The sequence below is a fragment of the Vicugna pacos genome, chromosome 9 (genome assembly GCF_048564905.1).
Source record: "Vicugna pacos chromosome 9, VicPac4, whole genome shotgun sequence".
NCBI classification, from domain to species: domain Eukaryota; kingdom Metazoa; phylum Chordata; class Mammalia; order Artiodactyla; family Camelidae; genus Vicugna; species Vicugna pacos.
The window spans coordinates 72896154-72911278 of NC_132995.1; positions in this window are offsets into that span (position 1 = coordinate 72896154).

The window sequence follows — 15125 nt, forward strand, 5'->3', positions numbered from 1 at the left end:
CCTAGGCGATGTAACGTGGAAACACTTCAGTGAAGAAGACACCATAGCAGAATACTTGACAGAAAAACAAAGCCAAGACCAGCGCCGGAATTGCTAAACGAAGGAGCTGCATGCAAATACGGGCTGGTCTGATTTAACGGTATTGAAGGGCACATGTGGAGTTCGGGGAGACGATGAGATTTCACTGATACTGTCACTGTGTCTCAGCAATCAGAGGCACAAGTCGGCTGCTGTTGTGCTGTGAAATTCAAGAGAGATAATAAACTTCCAGATTAAAATTTCATTTCAAATTTTGAGAATTTATAAAAATGATTTCCTTACTCTGTGCTTCAGAAAAACATCTCTGGTGAAATCACCCTACAGTCTGAAATGTTAGCGTACAGTGGATTACATTTTTAGGGTTAATCAGACACTTCACTCAAACAGTAATCTCGGAATTCTTTGTCCTCATTGATTTTGCTCCTTTCCCTCTTTAAAACTCTGTGTTAGCAGACTTCCTTTTAGATGTTTGAGAAATGACAATTTCTCTCTTGTGTGAACTGGAAATGATTTTAAAAAAAAAAAAAGCTACCTCACTTTGCTGTCTGCCTAAAACACTTAAATGGAAGCCAAAAGTACCAAATTTTCATCCTTCTGCTACTGAAGTAGCCTAAGACATTGATGGGAGTTAGAACCCCACCGGGAAGGAAATCTCTGTCCAGAAAGTGCCGAGTTTGGATGTGCTCTCCTGTGAGGGTCTAATTCATTTGCTCAATCAGTTTTCTGAATTTCTGCAAGAGCTCAGTACTTGATGGGGTTAATCAAGGTAACTTTTTTCTTGACTCTCAAAACAAGTTTGGAATCAAGGGTCCAATCTAGGGTCTTCTGTGGTGAACTTCATTCTCATAGACGCCCCCCAGTATGTAAACCCCACGCACATGTGAGCCTGCCATTAGTTACACACTACTAGTTAGGCACTACTATAAGCTGGATTAACTTGGAACATCCTCATTCTTCATTCAGAACATTCCAAAACTGTGAATTGTCCAGCATCTTGGAGGACTTGAAAGGATGACGACTGTGGACGAAAAATGTCACCTGCCATATCAGTAAACGAAGGATGGTCCAGCCTTCAAGCCATCAGCCACTGCAGCCACCCCGCAATGATGCATCCTGCCGGGATTAAGGATGGAGAAAAACAGGATACTGACCCTAGATGGTTAAGATGCCTGCATATTAGAGGAATTATTTCAATGAGCACCGACTCTCACATCTTCCTATACACAGAAAAGCACTAAATTCGTTAACTTCAGATGTCTGTTTTTCTTCAATTAACAGTAATCTTTTAATGTTCTGAATACCTGGTTTTTTGTTGCAAAAACTCCTATATATCCTGGCTCCTCTCTTACAGTCCCTCAGAGCTGTCTGAGAGGCTGCCTCCCGAGCTTAAGTCCTCAACCAGTCCACCGAATAAAACATAGTTCTCAGCTTTTAGGTTGTACATTTTTTCTCAGTCAGCATTTCCTATAGCCTCTTCTTAGTTCAAAAGTTGTCACTTTTTACTGTAAAGATCATACAGAGTCAAGAAAATGAGCACTTTAGAAAGCATTCTCTTGGTGCCTATTTCTTGGAGTTAATTACATGGATTCTGCCGAGAGTGGACTTGGAGCTGCTTGACTGCAAGGAACATATTTCACTACATTTATGTTGAATATGCCTGGTGAATAGTAGGCACACAATAAATATTTGTCGAAAGAGCAAAGAATGAATGGATGACTATGCATTGCTACCTGCTTCTGTTTGCTCCAAGTGAATAGAGTAGTTGAGAACACTATCTTGGGAGTACAACACTGTAAGGTGGGGGAAGCGGGTTAGGATCAACAGTAGCTCATATCTCCTTTTGAAGAAAAACTTAGAAGAATTTGCACTGTCCGAGAAAAGAAGTCAAGAGACTTTTTGGACAATGATGCATCTGAAAAAAAAGTCTTTATTCTTGAAGCACTTAAAAGAGCTTGTGGAAAATACAAATCTAAGAGCTTGTCAAATTTGGTATTTCGCTGAATGCTGATCCTCTTTAGCCATCACTTTATTGTCTTGCAAAGTAGGGATTATTTTCCCAATCCTTACAGACTGCAGTTCAAATAAGACTGGTCTCCCTATGCTTATCTGTCATCAGGCAAACTTCCTACAGAAACGAAATATATACATTTATTTATTTATATATTTTCCAATGGCATAGCCTGGACCTTCTTTTCACTCAAACTATAAGGGACAGAATTGAGGCCCTGGAGGAAACTTCCACATTTTAGACTTTTCAGAATCCTAGAAAGGACACTTCATCTTTCTCCTCAAAACAAAAGCAAATATAAAACAAGCCAGCAGTGGGACATCATTCCCTTGACCTACTACTGCAGTAGGCATTCCTAAGAAAATTCCGACAAATGAAGAAACCAAGCTCAACTCTGGCCTCTTAATGAATCTGTAAAACTTGATGACAAGCTTTCTGATATAATACATTACATAGAAACAGTGGTTGCTACCATCATCCAGTCCTACTAGGACCCACAGCGAGATTATTTGCTAAAACATCAGTTGCGTAAAGCTTCTGATAAATGCTAACACAAGGTACAGATGTACAAACTCAGGTGTAAAGTAAAGAGAAATTGGGAGAAGGAGCTAGGTGACTACCCTGTTGCAACCCCAAGTAATCTTTGTTTTTCACTTATTGAAGAAAGAACTCAGTAAGTAATTGCTTCTGCCCTATTTTAAAGACTTGTATTAGGCATTTCACAGTATGGAGAAAAGTATATTTGCATCTTGTAAAATCAAGTGTGTTCCTCTTCCAAACAAATGAGTTTCTGGGAAGCCAGTGTCAGTCTTGTTCCTAAAACAGTGTGTGATATAGTTTGTCACAACAAATCTTTCCAAAAATAAAGTGAAGTACATCCCCAGCATTTTAGAATGTAATACTGCTTTTAGGTAGGAAAGTTAGGGACCAGCACACATTTTACACCTCCAGATTGCCTTTTTTTCAAATATCATAGCGTAACAACGAGGATGCAAAATAGCTTGTGTAACTGAGTTTTAAGCTTCTGCTTCTACAATAGTCTTTAATCATGTAGAAAAATTATGTTAAAAATGTCCTTCTAATATTGAGTAACAGCTGTGCTGCACATTCTGCTAGCACTAGCAATTCATAAATTAAAATAACGGGCAATTTTGCACTAAATTTATGTCAGCAAATGCCTGGTCAATGTAGGACAGGATGTTAAATCATAAACATTAAAGAAGTTTTCCTAAACAAAAGACCAGCCCCATCAATTTCAGTGGTTTAAATAAATGGTTAAATAAACCAACCGGTGTGTTGTGAGAGGTTTGAATTTTTTCTCCTTAAGAAATCTGAACAGATTACCCTTAATTCGCAGTTAAAATGCTCCTGACTGCTGAGTGATGGACAGGGGGCAACCGCAGATCTCAAAATGAGACAGGCTGCTGCGTTTCCCAGCTAGAATGCCCGACGCTCTGCTTTGAAGAGGCCGCTGTGCAGGGAGGCAGCCACTGATCTGCGTGTTTATTTCTAAATTCGTGGTGCTCCCTGAAAGTAGCGTGCTCTGTTATGCTCTCTTCCCACAATTCCCTGCTAACATCTGCTCCTAAGGAAGGATCAGTACCCCTCCCACTTTTTGTGTGTGATCAGATCGATAAAAGAAGGTATTCCAAAAGTTTGTACAGCAATTGAGTTTTCTGATTTTTAACCGGTTCCTCTTTATAGTTTCTATTTCCTTTTTATCATTTTCTGCATTTCTATTGAGTCTCTCTTATTTCCTTCAGTGCTTTTATCACCCCCTCTTTGAAGTCAGGATCTGGTAGACTGCCGAGGTCTGTTTCGTTGTTTGTTCTCTCAGGGGATTTCTGTTGTTCTTTTATTTGGGAGTGGTTCCTCTGCTTCTTCATTTTACTTGTATTTCTCTGACTCTATGAACTTAGGAGTAACTGTTAGCCACTGTGGTCTTGAAGGACTGGTTTTTGTTTGTTTGTTTTTTAAGTGGGAGCATTCCTGTGTGGACTGAGTGTGTCTAATAATTTTGTCACATGGGCTGTTTTAGGATGAATGGCCACCACATCTTTCCTCCGTGGGGACTGGCTGTCATCCCCTTGACTGAGGATGTGGTTGGTGTTGTGGGGACCAGAGCTGCCCTGGTTGTCGAGCGGGGATTCCTTTCTGTTCTGTGGTTGTCACAGTCCTAACAGGGGCCCGTTCTGCTCCCTTGCTGTTGGAATAGAGGCTTCCAGACCTGTTTCTGAGCTGCAGTGTGTGGTGGGTGGGACTGCAGCACTTCCGCTGGGACAGGAGCCGCTGAGTTTTCCTCCACAGGCCCTCTGTGGTGTTTTCTGTCACTTGTTACACGGGCTCACAAAGTACACCTTGGTACACTGCCCCTGTTCCTGCCTCAGCCTTGGAAGCATCAGCATCTGGTGTCCCCCAGGTTCTGTGCCTGCAAAGCCACGTGCAGATCTGCCGATGTCAGGCACTCCGACCTGCCGTAGCACACGTGTGCTCACATTCCTGGATCCACCTTGCACCACGGGGTCAGCTCAGACCCCAGCCCCATATCCATTTGCAATACACAGCCTCTCTGTTCACACCAAATCAAACCCATCCCTGCCGTCCACCAGAGCTCTGCTCCTTTGTCTCAGAAGTGCAGGTCCACTGAGGCACCGGCATTTCAGACTGTAGAGTGGTTTCACCAGACAGGTTTTTCTAAAGCAGAGTGAGTAAGGCAATCTTTTCTTTTAATTCTAAAAATATGAATAAAATCATAATAATATATAACATACATTATACATTATGTATTATAATACATAATAATGTTATAATTATACATAATTATACCTAACGTATAATAATGTTTCAGTCATACATATACATACATATATTGGTTTTCATATTCTTTTTCATTATAGGTTACTATAAGATATTGAATATAGCTCCCTATGCTGTACAGTAGAAACTTGTTGTTGATCTATTTTATATATAGTAGTTAGTATCTTCAAATCTCAGACTCCCAGCTTATCCCTTCCTACCCCATTTCCCACCTGATAACCAGAAGTTTGCCTTACGTGTCTGTGAATTTGTTTCTGTTTTGTAAATACGTTTGTGTCTTTTTTTAAAATTTTACACAAATAAGTGATATTATATGGTATTTTTCTTTCTCTTTCTGGCTTACTTCACTTAGAATGATGATCTCTAGTTCCATCCATGTTGCTGCAAATGGCATTATTTTATTTTTTTCTATGGCTGAGTAGTATTCCATTGTGTGTGTGTGTGTGTGTGTGTGTGTGAGTCTGTCTCACAACTTTTTTATCCAGTCATCTGTCAATGGACATTTAGGTTAGGTTGTATCCATGCCTTGGCTATTGTAAATAGTGCTGCTGTGAACACTGAGGTGCATGTGTTTTTCTGAATTATAGTTTTCTCCAGATATACACCCAGGAGTGGGACTGCTGGATCATATGGTAAGTCTATTTTTGTTTTTTAAAGAACCTCCATTCTGTCCTCCCCGGTGGCTGCATGAATTTATATTCCCACCAACAGTGTAGAAGGGTTCCCTTTTCTCCACATCCTCTCCAGCATTTATTATTTGTGGACTTTTTAATGATGGCTATTCTGACTATATAAACTCAAAATGGATTAAAGACCTAAATGTTCGACCAGATACTATAAAACTTCTAGAGGAAAACATTGACCGAACACTCTTTGACATAAATCACAGCAATATTTTTTTGAACCAAATCCTGGATTAATGGGAATAAAGGCAAAAATAAACAAATGGGACTTTATTAAACTTAAAAGCTTTTGCACAGCTAAGCATACTATCAACAAAACAAAAAGACAACCTACAGAATGGCAAAAAATATTTGCAAATGATGAGACTGAAAAGGGACTAATTTCCAAAATATATAAACAGCTCATACATACAGCTTACGTTTTAAAAAAAACAAACCAAATGAAAAACAAAAACAATAAGCAACCCAATCAAAAATGGGCAGAAGACCTAAACTGACATCTCTCCAAAGAAGACATCCAGATGGCCAACAGACACATGAAAAGATGCCCAACATCACTAATGATTCGAGAAATGAAAATCAAATCTACAATGAGGCACCACCTCGCAAGAGCCAGTACACACACACACACACACACACATATATACCGGCATACATGCACAGTGGAATACTACTCAGCTATAGAAAAGAACAAAATAATGCCATTTGCAGCAACATGGATGGACCTGGAGATCATCATTCTAAGTGAAGTAAGCCAGAAAGAGAAAGAAAAAGACCAAGTAATATCACTCTTATGTGGAATCTAAAACAACAAACAAACAAAAAAGATAAAAATGAATATATTTAACAAAACCGAAACAGACTCACAGAAAATAGAAAGCAGACTTTTGGTTACCAGAGGAGAAGGGAGCAGGAAGGGATAAACTGGGAGTCTGAGATTTACAGATGCTAGCTACTATACATAAAGCAGATATACATACAACAGGTTTCTTTTGTATAGCACAGAGAACTATATTCAGTGTCTTGTAGTGATCTATAATGAAAAAGAATATGAAAATGAATGTATGTACATATATGAATGACTAAAACATGCTTTGCACCAGAAATTGATGCAATGTTGTAAACTAAATATACTTCAATAAATTTTTTTTAAAGTTTGTTCATACAAATAGTGTAACTTTGTTGAAAGAAAAAAAAAAGTAAATGGTGTGTGGAGGGTGAAGAGAAATCTCTATTAGAAATATAGCAGAAATGACGTGCTTTGTAAAGACAAATCCTTGACAAAAACCAACCACTGAGACAAATTCCAATCGTCATTGAAATCCGAAAGGAAAGCAGTCTTTAGTAAATCTGGTTTCAAGGACACATTAAAATCAATCAGGAAAGAGTGTAGGCTGACTTCAAACTTTTTCAAAGCCACATGCACTGTCAGAAGACAAAGGAGCAATTACTACGAGGTTCTGAGCAAGAGTGTGGCCCCAAATATTCGACCCAGACAAGGTATGAGTCAGGAGAAATAGCAGCCAAAAATATCCTCAAACACGCTTCTGTACTTCTTACACAAGTCAGAACACAGTCAGAGGTCCCACGTTCTCCACACGGACCTGATGAACACTTTTTATGAAAACTACTCAAAACTCAAGAGTTAAACACTTCATGACGGAGAAGTTTCTGCAAAAGAACTTGAACAGGAAGCATTTGAGTAAAACCAAGATTGTTTCCTGCAGTAATGATGGTTACAAAGTAAAGGTAGACATGAGCTTAGTAAAAAAAAAAAAAAACAGATAATTTTAATAGATATTAAACATTACAGTATAAAACTAATAAAAATTAAGAGGTGGAGATGAAAACTTGGAACAAGTGTAAAGTGCTAGCATCTCCATCTCTCATAGCAGAGGTTAATTTTATTGGTTGAAACATGTTAAACACGGCAACTCAAATGCAATGTTTCTCACAGTTTCTTAGAACTAGAGGCCCCTACTGTGACATAATACCTCTAGAGACAAGGAAATATTTTTTTTGAAGTTCAGCTATCCTTCTTTTGTTTCTTAGAAATGGTTTCTTTGTTAAACTCAAACAAATGAAACATTCATTTTGTTTAAAATTGTAGTAGTGTGTAACATCGTTTTGAAAAGTTTTCTTTTCATTGGTCTACCTGACCGCTCAGCTCAGAGCACTGCTGACTGGGAATAAGGCCTGTGCTGGAGAAAGATGGAATTAGAAGAAATATTTTCCTTTTGTTCTCTGTAATTTTCTATTGGATTTTTATAATAAATCTATATCACTTTTTATTAAACAATATAGTCATTTTGCTAAAGGAAAAAAAAAGAAGAAGAAACAGATTAAAAAAACAAAAAAAGAGCCATTTACGAGCTCCTAAATATCGAAGTCCCTCTGTCTCCAGATCCCAAGATGACTTTATTGGCCATCGCCCACTTTAACTTCAGGAGAGAGGTTATCTCAACGCATCTTCTCCACCTCGCTATCATGCTTTGAATTTAAGTAACATGCTTTTAATTTATCAGTTGATATTTTTACAACTTTTATCAAAATAAGATATACGAAGGATTGAAGCTATACAGTAAAAAGCAGGTATCTCCTGCCCCACCTCTCCTCACTTCTAGTTTGCGTGCCTAGAACTGTTCCTCTTAACCTTTATTATTTGAGGTTTCCCTTCTTATCCACCCCCCAACTTTGATTTTGCAGTTCTAGAAATGTCTGTTGGTTTACTTTAATAACAGATGAGAAATTACTTCATAAAAAATACTACTCCTTAATTTTCCTGGTTTACCACCAACCTATATGGTTTTTAATCTTCATTGTTAGTTTCTCCACGGGTTATGTCTTCACCCTCAAACAGCATAATTTAGAGTTTATTTCCACTCCATTTCCCAGGAAGTTTAACCATCTAATTAATTTTTAATTTCAGGTTTTATATTTTCTAATTCTAAAATGTCCATTTTATTCCCTTTAGTAAATTCAGTTTCTCAGTTCAAATTCTATGTCTCTGCCCATTATTAACGTATCCTTCTAACACATTTGTGATGGCTACTTCAGTGTTCCTGTCTACTAATTCCAACATCTGAGTCTATTTCTATGACTGTTTGGGTTTTTTTTTTTTTTTGGCACATCTCCTAATTGTTTGTTGTACTGCAGACATAATATTTAAAAGAACCTTATAAATTGAGTAAACTGTTTCCCAGGTGGGAATTTAACAACTAGCTGTCTGGTGTAAGAAAGTGATCACTTCAGTCTCAACAGTAGTTGAGCTAATTTGGGACTAGGTTGCTACTTCAGTTAAGTTCAACTCCCCTCTTATTTCAAATATCTTCCGGGTGACAGCCTTCCTGGATATGTTACCACCTCTTCCCTCTTGCAAGGTCTAGGAACTGTGAGACCAGAGAGCTCTTTTGTTTTCTAGCCAAAACTCTTGTCTTCCACGCTGCCACAGCCAAACACTCGACAAAAGTCCTGTGGGGGAAAAACTCAGCAAATAGAGACAATTAACCTTATGTTTGGGAATCCTATAAATGTGGTATGTCAGCCAGCCCACAGTGTTACCAAATCTCTTGTTTCTCCTTGCCCCAGAAAGGTCCCTCTGCCTCTGCCAGGTCTAATTTTTAACTTGCTTGTATCCGGACTTGGCAGACCATCCAGAGAGGAAAGTGGTAGACGAGTCCTGTTACACAGCAGTGTCTTGTCTTTGGGATATAGCTCCTCTACGCTTCTTTGTTCCACTGTTCTCTCAGAGTGTTCAAAAATAGATAATGTTGAGTTTTTCTATTACCTCAATTAATTATTTTCCAGGTGATTTTCTTTGACTTTATTTTCTTTTCTTCAAACTCAAGTACACTTTCTTGTTTGTGTTTGGTATTTCTTCCTTTTCAAATAAGGCTGCTCTCATTAAGCAGCATCTTCCAATCCCCCTAGGAACACTAGATAGAATATCATCGATTTTTCAAAATATGTCTTTTCCCCTGGGAAGAAATTTTCTCTCTCTCTCTTTTTTTTTAAGAGTATTTGAGTCTTTACCCTTGGCATTGGGAATTTTCCCTGATGTCTAGAGGTGCTTGTTCTCCATTTAATTAAGAGACTATAGTAAATCTGACTGTGAACATTGTGTGTAAAGCTTGGCAGGCTTTTTTTTTTTTAATATATGTGGGCAAAGAGCTGGCAGTTAAGTTTTCAGATCCCTAAGTGACCAAATATGCATCGCTTAATTCTGGGGTTCTCCCTCACCCTCTAGCTAACTTAGTTTTTCCTATGCCACAAAGGTGGTTTAGTTTATTTGAAGAGAATTACTTGAATTTTTTTGTCATTTTGCCCTTCTCCATGTGGGCTAAATCTGTTTACTCCGGTAATATGTGTGCAGACGTAGGAAGTAGGTAGAGAGAGCAACTATTTCTTTATAGACTTTTAATAATACCTCATTTCTACATTTTATAGACATAGTCTATCCAACTTCCAAGCCCTAATGTTTCTGCAGAGGAAATCTGTTTCATCATTGGCTGCAAATTCTCCTGTGTCCTTGACTTTATCGCTTCATTTCTACCTTATCGATCATCAGTTCCCAACATGTTTTTATGTTGTTGTTTTGTGTTTCCAGAAGGAACAGTTCTATAGAGCAACTATAAAGATGCATGCTTCCCTCACTCCCATCTTGTTTGTTTGGTTTATGCTTTCAAATGTCCATTTTGTTTTGTTTGAAATCATGTCAGTAGAGAGAAGGAAGAGGAATAGATATTCACTCTACCATCTTGAAAGAGAGTCCTATTTTTAAAATTCCTCTTTATTAAACAATGAAATTAGACTGTAACAATATAGTTTCATGTTGGCTATAATCAAATGCTACTCTTCTTGGAAGAGTGAGAAGAAAGGGTTGCTCAGAGACCATTCTAGCTAAAGAAGAACATATAGTATATTAAAACAATTCCATCCACTTGTTATAGTTTTGGGGAACAAAATGAAATTTGCTTGAATGCTCTCCTTTTTTTCTATTTTTCTAAAATATTTTAATACACTAGACATAAAACATCTTAAATGTACCTTGTGAAAAGTTTTAAAGAAATGCTTAGCTAAAAATGTTAAAAAATTAGAAGTGTTACTGGAAGTCAAGTATATATACATTCCTTCAACTAAAATTAAAGTTGTATCAAGAGCTCGAGACCATTAGACAGAGGATGGTAAATTATCCAATGACAAGCTGATTCTGCTGAGATGAAAGCATGAAAGAGAAAAATAAATTAGTAAACGGAATTTTCTAATTCCCATCTTGATTGTGCATTTTTCCTATCTGAATATCACTCAAAGTTTTTTCAGTTTTATGTAAAAGAATATGACATCTCACTGGCCTTAAAAAACAAGAGCAAGCATTGTTTCAAAAACCAAGAAGTCTATGATTAAGAAGTTTCCATTCTTGGTGAATTCTATAAATCATTAATGTCTTTAAGAATCTAGATTGCTTCCAATCTTTCTCAGCATATGAGCTTATCTGTTGTCATGGGGGCAAGTCCCTGTCATCATATGAAGATAGGACAGTGGCCAGTGGAAGATGAGCTATTCATTATATAGCACTTGGGTCTTCTGTGGAGCTTTCCAATGTTCATGAATAAGAGAAATAGAAAGGGTTGGTGGCAGAGTATGAGTGAGAAGATGATGAGACACCAGCTATCCTGTTCTCATATGCATATGGGGATGTACAATACTAACAAAGAGAAAGAAATATGGCTTTTTTTCCTTTATCCACAAACAGCCACTTGGGCATTGAGGGTTGCAGAGAGGTCTCTGCCACCCTTGTTCTTTCAAGAAGGCTTCAGATATCAGCAAAGGCAGCTTCTGGAGGTGAGGGTAGAGTCACCAGGGCCAGCAAAGATAGTACTTAGCAAATGAAGCAAATGTGTAAACACTAGAGCAAGAAGTAAAGGATCTTCATATCATCACCATATCAGAGGCATTGAAGACGGACAGCATCAGAGCTGTTCCGGGAGATGAAGGGAAGAAGACAGCAGATGTCACAACAAAAGCTGGTGGCGCACTTTGGAGTAGGTGTTAGGTATCATCTCAAGAGTCCTTTTTGGGAGCTGAGGTCTGAATTCAAAATGAAACAGAGGTCACGCTCATCTTAGAGATGAGGAAATTTGTGATTTCAGTTTTCAGTAGGAAGTTTTAAGAAATGAGAGACTAGGTAGTTTGAGATGAGGACATGAACAGCCAAAACTTGCAGGTAAAACATAAAGTCAATAGACCAAAACAGAAAAATGAGAGGAGAGCAAATTTTCAGCTTAAAATGATCGACGTTCTCTGGGAATGGCCTTCGTGAAAAGGGTAGGTCCTCAGTAACCATGCCTTTGCTGCTTGGCCCTGTACCCTTTACCTGCAAGGACAGCAATTGACACAAGACGAGCTCTTTGGATCCTCTCTGCGGCATATTTGAAACATGAAAGCAGAGAACTAGAAGCTGAAAGGCATTGGAATTGAATTATACTGCTAGCAATGCCTACTGACAGGCTAAGCCTCTGTTTAGATGCCAGCAAAGCAGAGGTGGTGAAAAATGGAAAGAACTCATATTGCACCTCAAAGCCAGTCAAAACAATAAGTATTTAAAAGCTTTATATTTCCAAAAATCAAGGTAGAAACCAGAAAGATGAGACCTTTGTTGGGCTTCTTCAAACTCTCTTTCTAGTAGAATTCTATTATCTCCTCTTCAAAGCTTAAATTCCTACAACCACCTTGTTTCCTCCTCTTCCTGAAGCAAGGTTGTCCTTTTTTCCCTTTGATTCTTTGAGCTCAGCTGTATTTTTCCATAAATCCAATTTTTCGAGGGATTTCGAGTTCAGTTATTTAGGCTATAAAATTAAAAGTAAGGAAACATAAATATTTTATACTTGTACCCTGTCCTATGGTTTACAAAGGGCTTTCACGCCACTCTTTTACTCTTTCAGGAATCCTAAGAGATACAGATATTATTAACCTTGTTGTACAGATAAATAAATAGATACTTAAAATACTAATTGTCATGAGCCTAATAAACTTCAGCGCCCATGCTGGGAAACTAGTCCCATGTTCTCTTTGTGAAGTCAAACCAGCTGGCTTGGGAAACAGATCAAAAGTGAAGAATATAGTTACGTGAGGAGAAGAAAGGTATGTATCCTGGAGACCAATTCAGATGAAGCTAAAAAATAAAGAATTTTAATTAACGAGTCCATGTCTGTTACGTGTAACCAAAAGATTTTCTGATGATAGAATTTAGTAAAATAATACCAAATAGATCTATTAAACAGTAAACTTGCATCTAAAATTCATTACCACGTTCATCGACTACAGATTCTTTCCAAAATGCTGACAGTGCAATACTTCAGTAACGCTAAACATTGCATAGATTGGATGTCATTGGAACCCACAAGTCCAGTTGGCATTTGCTTCTGTCTCAGGAGAAGGTTTTGATAGTGTGATGAGAAATACTCTGGAGAGGTACATACTAATATTTCTGGAAATACGTACCAAAGGTGCCTGTATGATTGGCGATGAGAATGGACCTTCATATCCTCCAATTAATGTATCGCAAAGGCTATTGATTGTTTTGTGATTCCAGATAACAGACCTCTTATAATGTGTAGAGTATTTGCTGGTTTTTAGTCATTTTATCTTGCCGAATGCACTACTGTTTTATTTTTTCCGTGTTGAAATTACGAATTATTCAATGTTCCTCTAGTCTCTCCTGGTATTCCACTATAACCACAAACCCATGAGCAAAAGTTGACTCTTTTACCTGGATGATAAGAGTGAATTAGACAACTGTAAGTGAAAATGGGAATACAGAGGATCAATAGCCCCATTTGATCACGTCTGTTCCATCGCAGGGATTATAAACAGCCTTTCCAAACGGCAAAAACTGATCCGTGGAGAGCTGTTTGCCTTCCCCTGAATCTGGGACGCCTCATTTAATTTTCAGTAACCCCATTAGGCAGAATTGAATATCACACTTTTAAAAAATATCATCTAAACCATAATACAATGGAAACACACCACAAATAATCCTAACTAATTGTTGCCTTTCTCTTTCTTCCTAGGAAGCTTCTTTCTGCTGCTAATAATGCAGGCTGCTTCTGATTTATAGCTTCAGCTACTTTACGTAATACCAATAACTTCAGGGTCAGTAGTGCCTGCAGAGCGTAGCCTTGTTAATCAGTCAAAATGATTTCATATGTTTTCTTAGAAGCATCAGAAGGGGCAAAGGATTTATAGGTGATATCATTTTATGTGCCACAGTGGTGAACAATATTGTCATCATGTGTTAAAACCAGCAATGGTCTTCATTGATTTTAATCATAGTCATAACCATCTCATTCTCCCTGCCCCTCTCCATACAAAAATAAAAGAAATCTGAAGGCATTTTATGTGGTGACTTGAAATACTTTAAGTCATTATCAGTTTTTTTTAATGCTTTCATAGCCAACCAAGATAAAATACCACTTCTCACAGATCATAGGTCTTTCTCACTAAAATTCCAACTAGAAACACTTACGACTACTGAAAAGAGAACGTTTTAAAGGAAGAAGGGATTCTTATGAATAACCATCACCGAAGAGACGTATTTGCCTCATTCTCCCAGGAGTATTTTGTTTGTGTAATTTTATTCAAGAAAGAGCTCACGTTTTACATGGTGATTCATCCACATATCAGAAATTCAATAAAAATCTCATAGCCAAGAAGATAGACTTTCAGCGAAGGAGCAAAGGAAGGATAAGCTTAAATTGAAACATGTCAGAGCAGATGAGATGCCCCTCCATCACCCTCACAGTAGATGTGAGCCAGATTCGCTTCTCCAACAGGGTTACTTTAGGAGAGGAGAAAGTTAGACCCCCATCTACAGTTGTCTCAGTACGAAACAAAGACATCCATTCACTTATTTAATCAATCAATCATTTGTTCTTTCACTTTCTCAACATTAAGCCAATAAGCACGTTACCCACCCAAAACTTGGGTCCACTCTGCCGTGCACAGTAAAGGCAAAATACTGACACCAGGTAGCGGTGAAGGTTAAGTGTAGCATTTACTGTAAGTTGTCATACAAACTGACCAGAACAGATAGTGCTCAAAAAATCCAACTCCCAGGTGGGTTTCAGGAAACTCTTTTTAAAGATAAGGTGGGAGAGGACAGTCCCACGTTAAATAATCGGCTTGTACACAGTTCTCTGATTGGCTGGTGGTGAGGTAACAGGGCAGTGCCACAGGGGTCAGCGTCATCAATCCTTAGGCACCAGTACGTCTAGGGGCCACATGATTGTGGCCATCAAGTAGTTCATTTCTTTTGTTTGGTGGTGGCTTTAGCATCCATCAATCAACTCAGGGAACACATATCAGACATCACTATCTAGATACTTCAGAGAGGAGCTAAAGCAGAGTATACGAGGGAGGGTGATCTGTCCCGGGAAAGCCATACACTGTGCTGCTGGGTTACAGACATGTATGGAACCACATCGACATGCCAGGCACGGTGCTAGTGTAAGATGCCAGAGGCTTCCACTTGAAGGTTTTCACAGTCCACAGAGGAGGATAAATACAAACAATAGCAAGGT